Here is a 14305-nt window from a genome sequence, read left to right as displayed (position 1 = left end):
CTATCAGTTCAGTTCAGTCGCTCAGTTGTGTCTGACTCTTTGCGACCCCATGAATCGCAGCACGCCAGGCCTCCCTGTCCATCACCAACTCCCGGAGTTCACTCAAACTCACGTCCATCAAGTTGGTGATGCCATCCAGCCATCTCATCCTCTGTCATCCCCTTCTCCTCCTGCCCCCAATCCCTCCCAACATCAGGGTCTTTTCCAATGAGTCAACTCTTCGCATGAGGTGGCCAAAGTACTAGAGTTTCAGCTTCAGCATTAGTCCTTCCAAAGAACACCTAGGACTGATCTCCTTTAGGACGGACTGGCTGGACCTCCTTACAGTCCAAGGGACTCTCAAGAGTCTTCTCCAACACCACAGTTCAAAAGCATCAATTCTTCGGCACTCAGCTTTCTTCACAGTCTAACTCTCACATCCATACATGACCACTGGAAAAACCATAGCCTTGACTAGACAGACCTTTGTTGGCAAAGTAATGTCTCTGCTTTTCAATATGCTATCTATGTTGGGCATAACTTGCCTTCCAAGGAATAAGCGTTTTTTAATTTCATGGCCACAGTCACCATCTGCAGTGATTTTGGAGCCCCCAAAAATAAAGTCTGACACTGTTTCCCCATCTATTTGCCACGAAGTGATGGGACCAGATGCCATGATCTTAGTTTTCTGAATGCTGAGCTTTAAGCCAACTTTTTCACTCTCCTCTTGCACTTTCATCAAGAGGCTCTTTAGTTCCTCTTCACTTTCTGCCATAAGGGTGGTGTCATCTGCATATCTGAGGTTATTGATAATTCTTCAGTTACATCCAATTTTAAATATATCTGACGTAAGTCCACAAATTGAAGATTACGTTCCTAATACTTTAAGTTTTTATAATATCAACATATTAAACCTATTATAAATCTGGAGAAACAAAAACAAATAATTTTTGGTATAAAAGCAGAATAAAGACTTTGCATAAATTAAACACTTACCATAAATAATACCAAGAAAGTAGTTAATGAAAGTACTAATCTTTTAAAGGATTTCTAAAAAAAAAAATCAATGGGAAGACATTTCAAATGGTTTCCTCTTAGTTATAACAACACGAGCCTCACTTGCTCTTCCCCTGCTATACTTGCTCCCCCAAGGAGCTCATCTATTAATGATTGTAAGTAAAACCTCTATAGATCAATCGTTATCTATACCTTCAGACCAAAAGTGTTCTGAGTATCAGCTCAACCTCAAATTCAACAGTCATAAAACCAGACTTACTTTTCCCGCCCCCAAACGAGATTTTGTTGGGCCAACTTCAGCCATCGAGGGTATCTTAGAATCTCCCATAATTCCCTCCTCTAGGCTTCCTTTTCCTTTTTAATCTCCTGGCTTAAGTGCTCATCTTAGATGTTAGCACAATGACAGGCCAAAATTGTGATGCCTGAGGCCTGGGCTACCGCCACAGGCCGCTGCACGGCTTCTTTCTCTCCTTGTGGACAACACACCTGTGGACAACTTCAAAGTCCAGACTCTTCTTATGTGTTCAAATTTTCATTATTCCCAACACAAACTTCATAATACAGTGAAGTATTATGCTTCACCCACCCTCATTTTTACTTTAAGGAAAGCAGACAAACTGTCAAGCAGCTGGGCTACTTTAAAAAAAAACAACAGATGAAGTCAGCTCTGAAATGTGGCCCTATTATGCTCATCATCTTGCCAGGCTGAGTAAATCTTCAGTTATACTGAAGAGGTGCTTAAGTTTTAACCATGTTCTTACCACCTGTGGGACTTTTCACACATATCCACATATCAGGTAAAGAAGAATGTTAAACCATGTACCCTTAAAACCTATTACGGTCAACAAAACAGAAACTAGCTGGAGGTCTGGTTCAAATACCACATACTTTGCAGGCTGTAGAGGAGACTGGTAGTCCTATCTGGACAGGTCAGCTCTGCTTCCTAAAGAGGAAGGGACATCTCTACATTGTGCTGGAGACAGTCTCCAGAAATCTATAAATTCCAAGGACACATAAACAATGAATACACTGGCGTTATACACTGTACTGCTCTCCTGTGCCTGTTACAAGATGGGCATGGGAGACGCTGTGATGGTGGCTCACACCTAGCTAAACTCTGGAAATCATTTCTAGCTAGTAGCACATATCATAAGAACTTTCCACTTTCACGTTTTAGGTATACAAAACTTAGGCAGATGCTTGAAGTGACATGGTCTATTACTAGATGGATTTAAACTAGAGGCTGCTGCTGCTGCTAAGTCACTTCAGTCGTGTCCGACTCTGCGATCCCATAGATGGCAGCCCACCAGGCTTCCCTGTCCCTGGGATTCTCCAGGCAAGATCACTGGAGTGGGTTGCCATTTCCTTCTCCAATGCATGAAAGTGAAAAGCGAAAGTGAAGTCGCTCAGTCGTGTCCGACTCTAGCGACCCCATGGACTGCAGCCTACCAGGCTCCTCCGTCCATGGGATCTTCTAGGCAAAAGTACTGGAGTGGGGTGCCATTGCCTTCTCCAAACTAGAGGCTGGATACACATTTACAGCAGCATCATAAGGAGATTCAAGCATCAGTTGAGGGGGATGGGGATGAGATGACCATATCAGTCTTCTGATTATGAGAGTCTAGATTTATATGGACATTATCAAGACATACTTGATTGAATTTGTATACAAGTGTGGCATCCTCTTGACATCTCACATAAGCTGAGATCTAAAGATAGGTGAAGAATTAGGAAAGGAAAATAATTTTTTAATAAAGGCTTTATGTGGAAGCAAGACAAGAGGCATTTAATTAGCTATGTCAAACTGTTGCCTATCCATGCAACAAGTGGCTTCCAACAATGACCTCTTCTGAATCTCAAAAGAATTTTTGATTAATTCTCCTCCCTCCAAGAGAGCTTAACTTTTGTTATTTGCTGATTTACAAAATACCTTTTCACTTAAGAATTCTTACTAGTGGACCCCCTTGCCAGTACTGCTGGGGGGTGGGTACTGCTTTGGGAAAGCGGGATGGTCATTAATTCGTAGATTAGAAGTCACTGCTCCAGTTTGTATTCGATGTAGGGCCATTTAATACAGTAAGATTCAGAACGACGGAAACATAACTTTCATTTATATTTCTGAGTTGGCATTCCATTTTTCCATACTGTACTCCTGGGGAACAGTGGAGCCCATGGTGCCATGAATGCCAGTCTCCCTTCCCCGCTGGCTTAATCATGTGGCACTGGGACAAGGCACAGGATGAGGAAGGTAAACTGAGGGCCCTCCCTACTGTTACTACACTCTCCCTCCTTGCCAACCGATGCAAGGGATCCTCTTCTCCACAGACCAATCTTACTGCAGTCTGCCAACATTTATTTAATTCTCTAAATCACTATAGGCTCTTTAATCATTACTTCAGATGCAAAGTAGGAACTGTACTTTTGATTAAATATTTACTAATAAATTCACCATCAAGGGAAAATAATTTAACGAGATGTCATCTTTACAATGTACAAGAAGAAAATCATTTTGCAAAAATACTAAATAAAGATGTATTTGAACTATTCCATGTGAAGTTCGCATGAGCAAGAAAAGATTCACTTTTATCAATGAATGAAAGATTTCACCAAAAACAAACCCCAAAACATTGTGATTGCAAGGTGAAACATTTTAAGAACTCCCAAGCCTTCTTTCAAAGAGGTATACAGATGAACCAAGACACACTACTGTCCAGCATATAGTACTGATTTAAAGGCCTATATATCTCCTTGAGGTTTGGAACGCTCTTCTTCAATTTAGAACTTTGATATTGAATGGACAGAACAGAGAGTTGTAAGACTGCCAAAATAGGTAACTACAACTGAAGGAACTTTGCCTTGTATGGTGAGCCCCCTCTGTTTGAAATCTGAATGTCTCAGGATTAGCCATAAACTAGAGCAGAGGCATCAATGAATTGAAATTAGTGACAAAATGTAATAATTATACACTGCGGTGATTGATGGATAGGATTTAGAAGTCCTAAGTGACCCTACTTCTGAATCCTGGCTTTTCTACTTATTCAGTGTACGACCCACATACACTGCTGCTGCTGCTAAGTCGCTTCAGTCGTGTCCGACTCTGTGCGACCCCATAGATGGCAGCCCACCAGGCTTCCCTGTCCCTGGGATTCTCCATGCAAGAACACTGGAGTGGGTTGCCATTTCCTTCTCCAATGCATGAAAGTGAAAAGTGAAAGTGAAGTCGCTCTGTCATGCCCAACTCTTAGCAACCCCATGGACTGCAGCCTTTCAGGCTCCTCCGTCCATGGGATTTTCCAGGCAAGAGTACTGGAGTAGGGTGCCATTGCCTTCTCCGCCACATACACTAAATACTTTCAACTATCTGGGCCTTAAATTCAACACTTGTAAAACAGGGATAGTAACAGAAAGGCTTAAATAATACATGCAAAGCACTCAGTATAATACCTGGCACAAAGGAAGTGTTAAATGAATGCTGGATATTCGTGCTATTATTTCTGTAAATTGAGTTGAGACCTGGTAAAGTACTTCCAAAGTCCATCTCACAGAGCAGTAAGGGGTTTTGTCACGGGCAACCTAAGATTTAACACCTTTTAATTTCTGCAGTGGGTTGTATCATCCAGTAGCCCTTGAACTATGCCTAGTCAGAACTGAGATGTACTGTTAGCAAAAGATGTCTATCAGGTTTCTTCAAATGTGAAGAAAATGAGAGAATGTACAAAATCTTGATTTTTAAACATTTGATTGTGTGCTGATATGATACTATTTTAGATATACTGGGTTAAATAAAACTCTAGCATTAATTTCACATATTTCTCTTTATTTAAAAAAAGTGGCTCCCATTAAATGTGCAAACCTTGCTGCCCATAACCTGGACTAGCAGCACCCGAGAGCTTGTCAGAAATGGAGATTCTCAGGGCCCGCCCACACCCACAGCATCATAGTCTGCACTTCAAAACGGTTCTGAGGTGATTTTCACGCGTTGCTCCAGAGTATTCCTCCGTTTAGCTTAAATCTGGAGGGCAAATCTGGACCTAGAGTTACATAAAACCGAATGCCCCTGCTTTACGTAATTGTTCAACGGGGGAAAAAAAAGTGACGGAGGAGAAAGCAGTAGTTAGAAGTAGTAAGCCAGAAAGAAAAAGAAACTCAAAAGTATAGAAACAAAAAGACGCGGGAGTGGGTAAAATCCAAACTGGGAGTCTCGGTGGAAGGGAACTTCGAGACTTTTGCTTCCATGAAAGTGGAGGAAGATGCAAACTGAAATAACATCCACCATCAAAACCAGTAAAAACCAGGAAATCGTCAGGCAAATCAAGTATCTCCCTCCCCTCAGCGGCCTCAGCTAAGCCAGCTAGGCCTGAGCCCGAGAGGTGTTAAGAAGGTTGGGGTGCAACGGAAACCACCCTGCGCCCCAGGGCTGGACGGTCCCGCGGGGCGTCTCCCGAGCTTCCGCCCAAAGGCCGGTTTCCCAAGACACGTAGCGCGTCTCCCGGTGCTCACCTGGCTCGGAGCGGCACTAACGGCCTGCAGCTTCACCTCCGCCACCTTCTCGCCCCTCAGCAGAGGGCCCACCCCCTAAGCGCCAGAGGCTGTTCCCATTGGCCAGGCCGCTCGTCAGTCTCGGACTCTAGAGACCGCCATAGCAACCGAACGCGGAACTACATCTCCCGGCATGCTCTAAGGCGACGCGCCTGGGGCTACCAATTAATGCGAGAAGACCGCCATAGCAACCGAACGCGGAACTACATCTCCCGGCATGCTCCAAGGCGACGCACTTGGGGCTACCAATCAATGCGCGAAGTCCTAGAGGCCGAGGGGTTCAGCTTTATGTAAATATGTTCAAGACCACACCCTTCCTCATTCCAACCGTATCCCCATCACCTTCCTGGGACTGTGCCCCGCCCTCCCTGTGCCTCCACATTGTTCTCTCCTATGACACCTGCCGTTAGTTAGTTGAAGGCGTCCTAACTTGTGCCTCGCCTCGCACAGCAACAGCCTAATGGCACCGAGACCATGGAACAAAACGTCCCGAAGCCCCACACCAGACGCCTCTAGGCACGTCGGGAAACCCTACGCCAGACGCCCGCTTCGGGAAAGGGGGCGGGGCGGCGGGGGGGGGGGTTGGGGCGACCAGGTCCCGCCCCCTCTGAGCTTGCTGATTTGTCGATCCGGCTATCACTCCCTCCTCTTCCAGTTTTTTTTTTTTTCAGTTGCGTTTCCCCCGTGGTGGGCGGGGCTAGATGAGGGGGCGGGAGGAGGTGTGAGTCCTTTCTTCCGATTGGTTGTTTTTTCATTGTCCCCACCTACCCACCGTGGGCGGAGACGGAGGGGAGGAGAGGGCGCGGGGGAGGCAGGTCCCGGGGGAGATGAGGAGATAGGCGGGAGCGAGGGACTGAGGGAGGGGAGCGAAGGGAGGCCGAGAGCTGAGGTGGAGACGGGAGGGCGCGCAGCTTGGTTGCTCGGTAGTACGGCGGCTCGCGAGGGAGAATCCCGGGCGGACTCAGGGACGCCCCGAGAGGCGGGCGGGGATGGTGTGCGGGGCTGCGGCTCCTGCGTCCCCTTCCCGCGGCGACTGAGCTGCACTGATTTTTTTTTTGTCCCCCTGAGGCGGCAGCGTGGACCCGCCTGGAGATGAGGTGAGGAGAGGGCTGGACCGCCTCGGCCTGCTTTGCACCGGGCAGGCGGCCGGGGCGAGGGTGGGCGCGATGGCCGCCCGGGACGCCCGTCCAACCCCCTCTCCCCGACCCCGGGGCCGGTATGCGAGTCCCTCCCGGCGCCCTTCACCCTGAGTCGCGCACCCAGGAGGCGCCCCTGTGCCTCGTCCTTCCTATCCTCCCTGGCCGCCGGGGGTGGCTGGGTGGGTGGTGGTGGTGGCGGCCGGCTGGCACGCGCCGGGAGGCCGGGGCTCCGCGGCGGACAGAGGCTGGGGGGTGGGCGGCGGCCGCGGGACGGGCTTCGGGGGGTTGAATGGGCATCGGTCGCCGTGGCCGGCCGAGCTGGGGGGAGGTCCCGTCCTTTCTCCAGGGGCACGCGGGGCGGTGGGGTCCCTTGCAGGGCTGACCTCGCTCCCCGCGGTCGCCCGAGTGGGGCGGGCCGGCCGAGCCTCGCCTCCCCGCCAGGCTGCCGGGGATCCGGAATGCCCGGCCTCTCCTCCCCGGCTCATCCCTTCTTCTGTCTCCTCCGCCCGCAAAAAAAAAAAAAAAGAAAGAAAGAAAAAAACTACCCTGTCAGTGAAGGGCAGTCAATGCCGTTTTGGCCCCGCGTCCTCCTGCTGGTACTGACTTGACTCCGGTGGTATTTCACAGAAAGCGGCTCATCCTTTCAAGGGGGGAGCGCGTCCCCGGTGTCGGCCGCTTCCCTTTCCCCTTCTTTACGCACTGACACGGTTTTAGTGTGGACCGAAGCCACAGTTACCAGGCTCTGTCTGGCTTGACCGAGGAAAATGCAATCAGAATCCCCAGGAAAAGGTAACCGACGAGGAATGGAGTTGCGCCTTTCCCTCTTACTTCTTGTTTGCCTTTTGGATTAGGAAGCACCTTCGTAGATTACATTTCCTATGGGCATCTTTTGTTGTGATTCAGACTAAAGGCTTTGCTTTTGAAAAAAACCATTAGGGGCGTCTGTGTTGAGTTGACGCTTCTGGAGATTTTTTGATAGCCTCTGAATATGAAAGTTTCCTTTAGAACTTTGCCATCCTCGGTGCTATTCTGGAGGCAGCACCAGCCTGAAAATTTAAATAGATGCGACTCCGAATAGTTGCGTTTCTTTGTGCTTAATCTGCTGGCATCCTGCTCTTAATGTTTACGTGGTCGGGACGTCCAAATAATAAAAACAAGTGCAATAAAAAGTATAGATAATAATAAGAAGTACCGTGCCAAAAATGCATCTGGAAAATCTCAATTCTGTCATCGGGGAGGCAGTTTTTACTAATCCCTTTGAAAGGATGAAGACCAGGCTCAGAGTTTATGTAGTGGACAGGATCTGAGGGTAGGAAATGGGACCGTGGAGCCAGCAGCCCGGCTGGTTTATGTAGTGCTACTCTTACTGTCTGAAATAGGAATATATTTGTTGGGATACCTTTATTTTTAATATGACTTAAGGTGCAGAAGCTTTAGTACCCCTCCTAAAGTTATGATTTCTACTTATTATGGAGAACAAAATACTCTGTTTTGTTTCTAAATTTTTAATAGTTCACCTGAAACATTTATGTTATTTTTATGATTGTTTGCTTATAATAAAAGAAGAAAAACATTTTTCAATATTGAGTTCTTTCTGTAGGACAGTTGTAAAGAACTCAAAAACTTTAGGTAATCCAAATTCAGAAATGAAGGACACTAATTTAGTGATGGTCCAAAAGCTATTTAAGACTTCTATAAGTAGCTCCAGTAGGGTGAATTTCTGATAGAATTGTTTTTGAAGGCTATTTCTTTATTTAGGAATGTATCTATTGAAATTTTTGAGGCACATGGTACCTTCACAAAAGTCTGTTATTATTCTGCCTGAGTAAGAGAGGAAATGAACACATTTTTGATGTACTTTGGAACTCTGTGGATTGTTCAGATACTAAGCATTGTGAAATAGGGCATAAAATGAGTGGTAGCAAGTTAGTTCCCTGAAATGTTTGTCTCTCTTAGCTTTTTTTTTTTTTTTTTGCAATTGACTAGCAATTTCCTTTTTCTTAATGCTTATCCCTCTATTATCGGAAATAAAACTCTGCTTAAATTAATGTTTTCTCCAAATAACTAGATTGAGGCAAACTCAAATCTCCATAAAGGGGGTTAAGGAGGAGGTGCCATTAAATCCCTCTACTCTTACTCAGCTTTAATGTGGATTTGTGAATTATAGGGAATTAATTACAGGTCGGTTGGGTTTATATTACTCAGTTCACATTCCACTGCCGTAGGGCTCTTCTCTTGTGAATGATCTTTCTCTTCTGAATAGTTCCACTTACTGGCAGGTTTCTCAACGTCTAGACCTCAGATCACTTACATCAACATAACCTGAAGTTCTTGGTAAAAATACAGACTCCTGGAATCTGATTTCCAACAAGCTCTGCAGGAAGTTTTCTTACACAGTAGCATTGGAGAACCACTGGCATTGTGGTTGCTTCTCTCTGAGTGGCCCCAGACCATGTCCTGAAGAGGATGGCATGTTTTTAAAGTGACAGAATAACTTTCATACCTTGGACATCTAATAAAACACCATGACCTTCAGATATGTAAGGCACCTGTAATAATACATCTCAGAAGGGCAGAGATCACTGTACCTCCTAGAGTAGTGCCTGGAGGAACTCTATGAAATATTTGGGTGAATTACGTCACAGTGAGGCCACACCTTTAAACTTTTACTTGTAAAGTTCATCTTATCATTTCATAGTCACTTTATAAACTGGTCATAAGTACCACACCCCAGTCATTTCTGTAAGTTTGGTTGGCTCTGAAAGGAGAGAACCTTTCCCAAGCATAACTCAAGATGATAAGCTGAAAAGAAGGCTCCTAGCAAAATGTTTGCTTAGACTCAAAATGTAAATTTAAGTCACAGCATAATGGTAAATTATTTGGTATCAGTACATCAAAATGCCATTTTATAGCCTATGATAAGTCCAACATAATGCAATAAAAAATTGTTTTTTCCCAAAATAAAGAAAATTAGTAATTTTCCAATTTTATTTTTCATACTCCTAATATATGACCTTCACTCCTTTCTGTCAGAGCCCAGCATAGGCCCCATAAATAACAGCTTCTGCTGTGTAGTTGAGGGTATGGATAGTTAAGAGTGCAACCTCTAGAGGATATTGGGTTTGACCATACATAGTCTGACTTTACCAGCTCAGCTGGTAAAGAATCTGCGTGCAATGCAGGAGACTCCAGTTGGGTTCCTGGGTGAGGAAGATCCCACTCCAATGTTCTTGGGCTTCCCTGGTGGCTCAGATGGTAAAGAATCTGCCTGCAATTCAGGAGACCTGGGTTTGATCCATGGGTCGGGAAGATCCCCTGGAGGAGGGCATGGCAACCCACTCCAGTCTTCTTGCCTAGAGAATCCCCATGGACAGAGGAGCCTGGAGGGCGACAGTCCATGGGGTTGTGAAGAGTCAAACATGACTGAGTGGCCAAGCACCACACAGCATGGTCTGTGACTTTGATCTAGTCACCTAACCTCAGTCGGAGAAGGCAATGGCACCCCACTCCAGTACTCTTGCCTGGAAAATCCCATGGATGGAGGAGCCTGGTAGGCTGCAGTCCATGGGGTCGCTAAGAGTCGGATACGACTGAGCAACTTCCCTTTCACTTTTCACTTTCATGCATTGGAGAAGGAAATGGCAGCCCGCTCCAGTGTTCTTGCCTGGAGAATCCCAGGGACGGGGGAGCCTGGTGGGCTGCCGTCTATGGGGTCGCACAGAGTTGGACACGACTGAAGCGACTTAGCAGCAGTAGCAGCAACCTCTCAGTGCCTCAGTTTTCTCAGCTGAAAATGGGAATTGTTGTAGTAAAATGTAATACTTCTAGGACTTCCGTGGTGGTCCAGTGGTTAAGAATCTACCTGTCAGTGCAGTGGACATGGGTTCGATCCCTGGTCCGGGAAGATTCCACATGCCACGCATGGCACAGCTAAGCCCAGTGTGACGCAGCGGCTACCCCACATGCCCTAGAGCCTGTGCTCCGAAAGAAGAGAAGCCTGGCAAAATGAGAAGCCCACGCACCACAACTCTAGTTGTGCAGTGCTGTGCTGTGCTTTAACCCTAACCCTTTACCATCGAAGCCACCAGGGACGCCCTGGTTGCGCCCCCTGACGCAACTAAAGAAAGCAGCATGGAAGACCCAGCATGGCCAAAATTTTAAAAATTAAATTCAAATACAATAGTTTACAAAATTTAATACTTCTAAGTTCTCACTTAAGTTCTTGAGACACATTCATTTAATATATGTTAGTTATGATGATAAAATATTGAGATATATAAAAATGTATGAAACTCTAGTCTGTTCAGTTTTTGTACTAATGTACTTTATTGTAGTAAGTAGAATCCATTGCTTAAAAAGAAGTCTCTTGCTAATTTCCTGGCACTGAATATGTGTAATTTTAAAATTACAGTAATAACTAAACATTAAAAGTAACTAATAAAACATCAGGTTCTATGCAGATTTTTTTCTAAATAAAGATAAGCCTGTCATCCCTCTCAGCTTAATAGTACTATTTCAGAAAGAATCTGTTAATCAGTTAGATGATCCCTTGTATTTTAAAATTGCATGTTTGTGGTAGAACAATTGAAATACAGGAAAGTAAAGAGTAAAAAACCATAAAATACTTAGAGGTCTACTACCTGAATACATTTCTATCCAAACTGTTTTTTCTCTATGCTGTTTGTCAGTATATATAACTTAGGGTAGCAAATATGGGATCCTGGTATACATTTGGTTGTTTCCTAACCTGTGCTTCTTAGCATCTCATTATGAATCTTTTCTTCTCTATGTAGTCAGTTGTAATGTTGACTGAATAATATTCTATTTTGCAGATCTATGATTTATTTATTTATTTGGCTGTGTCGGGTCTTCCTTGTTAATACAGCCTCCGTTGCCCAAGGCATGTGGGATCTTGGTTCCCTGTCGGGTCTTCCTTGTTAATACAGCCTCCGTTGCCCAAGGCATGTGGGATCTTGGTTCCCTGACCAGGGATTGAACCCACATCCTCTGAATTGGAAGGTGGATTTTTTACCTCTGGACCACCAGGGAAAGTCCCCAGCCGATTTGTTTTTATTAAACATTATTTTTCTCCCACTGCTATTATCATTATCTCTGCAATAACTGTCCTCTATGCATCTCTATATATCTTTGAGATTTTTTTTTCCTTTAGGATAAATTTCTAGAGGTGTGATTGTAAGATCAAAGTACATATTATGGTTTAAGGGTTTTTGATACATCCTTTCAGTTAGTCATTTAGAAAGATTGTAGCAGTCTACACTCAGCATGTTGTATAAGAGTGCCATGTCCCTCCCCCTTCCTTTTTTTTGAGGACTGACTTAATAAGTGACCAACCTAGGGAATTGTTTTATCTTTAGAAAGAAGAACGGGTTGTTATTGTGACCATGTTGGTGATGTGATCTGGAAGCTGGATATTCATACACCTGTAAGAATAATACCTAACGCTTATCAAGTCCGTTTACAGCATTTTATAAGCATAAACTCACTTAATATTTACAAATTCTCATTTTTTAGATGAATGTGACTTGAAAACCAAAATACCCTCTGTTAAGTCACAGGAGCCAGCAAGTGACTGCAGAATGGTTACTCTAGAGCCCAAACTCCACAGCGCTGGACTGCCTCTTGTCTGCAAATGTTGTACGGGTGTTGGGGGACTTTTTGCATTCCTAATTTCTGTTTGAGACTAACCTAGCAGTTTCCTGGCATGTATTCATTTATAAAGTAGCTGGCACACAGATTCAAAGCCCTCTCAGTAAGCGGTTAGTCTCAAAACTTAGCTCACAAATAAGCCTCCTATCCTGTCTAGCATTCACCTCTGAAAGCAGTATGCTACCCTTTATTCTGTAGTAGTTTTCCTAACACCCCCCATATGAAAAACAGGATCAGAGTCACAGAGGAGACTAGCACAGTTGGAAAAGGTAGTTTACTTGATGTGGACCTGCCTTGGAAACACAAGACAAGTGGGCTTAGGGACAGAAGTGAGCTTAGGGATGCAGCCGGGAGCCTGTACAAACATTTCCACATCAGCCTTGTTGGAGAATTGAAGTGTCTGGTGGAAGTTCAGTTCAGGAATGCAAGGCCTTACTGTAGAGATGTCACCCATCCACTGGGAGATAGTTGTTTTTTTTTAAACCCTTCTAAAGTGTGATGGTAGAAGATCATTGATGTTTTCTTGCTAATGACTAGGCTGCTAACACAGAGAAGGCAATGGCACCCCACTCCAGTACTCTTGCCTGGAAAATCACATGGATGGAGGAGCCTGATAGGCTGTAGTCCCTGGGATCGCTAGGAGTCGGACACGACTGAGCGACTTCACTTTTCACTTTCATGCATTGGAGAAGGAAATGGCAACCCACTCCAGTGTTCTTGCCTGGAGAATCCCAGGGACAGGGGAGCCCGGTGGGCTGCTATCTATGGGGTCGCACAGAGTCGGACACGACTGAAGCGACTTAGCAGCAGCAGGCTGCTAACAAAGTGAATTTCCACTAAGTTAATCTGTTTGATACTTTGGCCACCTGACGTGAAGAACTGACTCACTGGAAAAGACCCTGATGCTGGGAAAGATTGAAGGCGGGAGGAGAAGGGGACAACAGAGGATAAGATGGTTGGATGGCATCACAGGTTCAATGGACATGAGTTTGAGTAAACTCCGGGAGTGGGTGATGGACAGGGAAACCTGGTTTGCTGCAGTCCATGGGGTCGCAAAGAGTCTGACACGACTAAGCGACTGAACTGAATCTGTTTGAATTCGCCGTCGCTCTCTTCACCTTTTTTTCTAGTAGGATTAATGATTGGCAGCTTACCTTGCCAGCTTATCTCCCAGAGAGAGGGTTGGTGAAATCATTTTGGCTTCAGCTCTCTGGCCTGAGTTTGTGCTATTGAGCGAGGCAGGACCGCCCCAGTTCAGTGGTAGGCTGGTTACCAAAACCCTTCTCAGTGCTGTGTGGGCCAGGGCTCCACCCGGCCGGGTGGGAGTGGTCCTGAGGCCCCTTCAGTCCTTATCCAGTGGTGGAGCCAGGAGCTGAACCGAGGGATGTGATAGTTTCAGACTCACCTGAATTTGAATGTGAAAATTACAAGGTCACAGCAGTTGGTCAGAATTTTTTTTTTTTATTCTTGGTTAAAATTAAACATCCTCTCTTTCATGCAGGAGGGCCAGCTTTGGCTTCTCTGTGGCTTGGGGAGCATTTTGACTGGTTTCTCTCTCAGGGATGGTTGTGTTCATCCCTGCATTGTGCCTGCAAGTCCCTCTGGTGACTGGTGTATACAACTGCAGGAAATGGGCAAAGACAACTGGCTTTTCTGCCATGTTTTCACCGGCCTGGTTAAGGAGAACACTGGCTCTTATGATAAAAGCTAGGGGACAAGATGCCATTGGAGCCATTTATTGTGCTTGTGTAGAGGCCTGCTCACCTCTCTCTGAGGCAGATTTTCTGACCTGCTTTATTCTAACAAGGGTGAAAGTAAAAGCATTAATTGCTCAGTTGTGCCTGACTTTTTGCGATCCCATGGACTGCAGCCCACCAGGCTCCTCTGTCCATGGGATTCTCCAGGCAAGAATATTGGAGTAGGTTGCGAGTCCCGCTCCAGGGGATCTTCCTGACCCAGGGATT

General features: G+C 45.5%; 2 protein-coding genes across 10 annotated transcripts in view; one reads left to right on the top strand and one right to left on the bottom strand.

The window, feature by feature from the left end:
* CRYZL1 (crystallin zeta like 1) overlaps nt 1–6030 on the bottom strand; it is a 34196-nt gene extending 28166 nt beyond the window's left edge. The window contains exon 1 of one of the 4 annotated variants that reach the window (XR_009735512.1): nt 5497–5625. The gene's annotated coding sequence lies outside the window, so the exon portion shown is untranslated. Of the gene's footprint in view, nt 1–5496; nt 5642–5939 lie in introns of those variants that run through there. The other 3 variants (XM_061412198.1, XM_061412272.1, XM_061412393.1) reach the window with 3 other exon arrangements.
* Nucleotides 6031–6542: 512 nt separating this feature from the next.
* The window catches only part of ITSN1 (intersectin 1), a 253806-nt gene continuing 246043 nt past the window's right edge, over nt 6543–14305 (top strand). For 5 of the 6 annotated variants that reach the window (XM_061411188.1, XM_061410952.1, XM_061411283.1 and 2 more), the window contains exon 1: nt 6543–6632. The gene's annotated coding sequence lies outside the window, so the exon portion shown is untranslated. Of the gene's footprint in view, nt 6633–7132; nt 7464–14305 lie in introns of those variants that run through there. The other variant, XM_061411028.1, reaches the window with a different exon arrangement.

The sequence above is a fragment of the Bos javanicus genome, chromosome 1 (genome assembly GCF_032452875.1).
Source record: "Bos javanicus breed banteng chromosome 1, ARS-OSU_banteng_1.0, whole genome shotgun sequence".
Classification (NCBI taxonomy): Eukaryota; Metazoa; Chordata; class Mammalia; order Artiodactyla; family Bovidae; genus Bos; species Bos javanicus.
The sequence above is the reverse complement of the archived record's forward strand: the minus strand, read 5'-3'. Positions and strand labels throughout refer to the sequence as shown.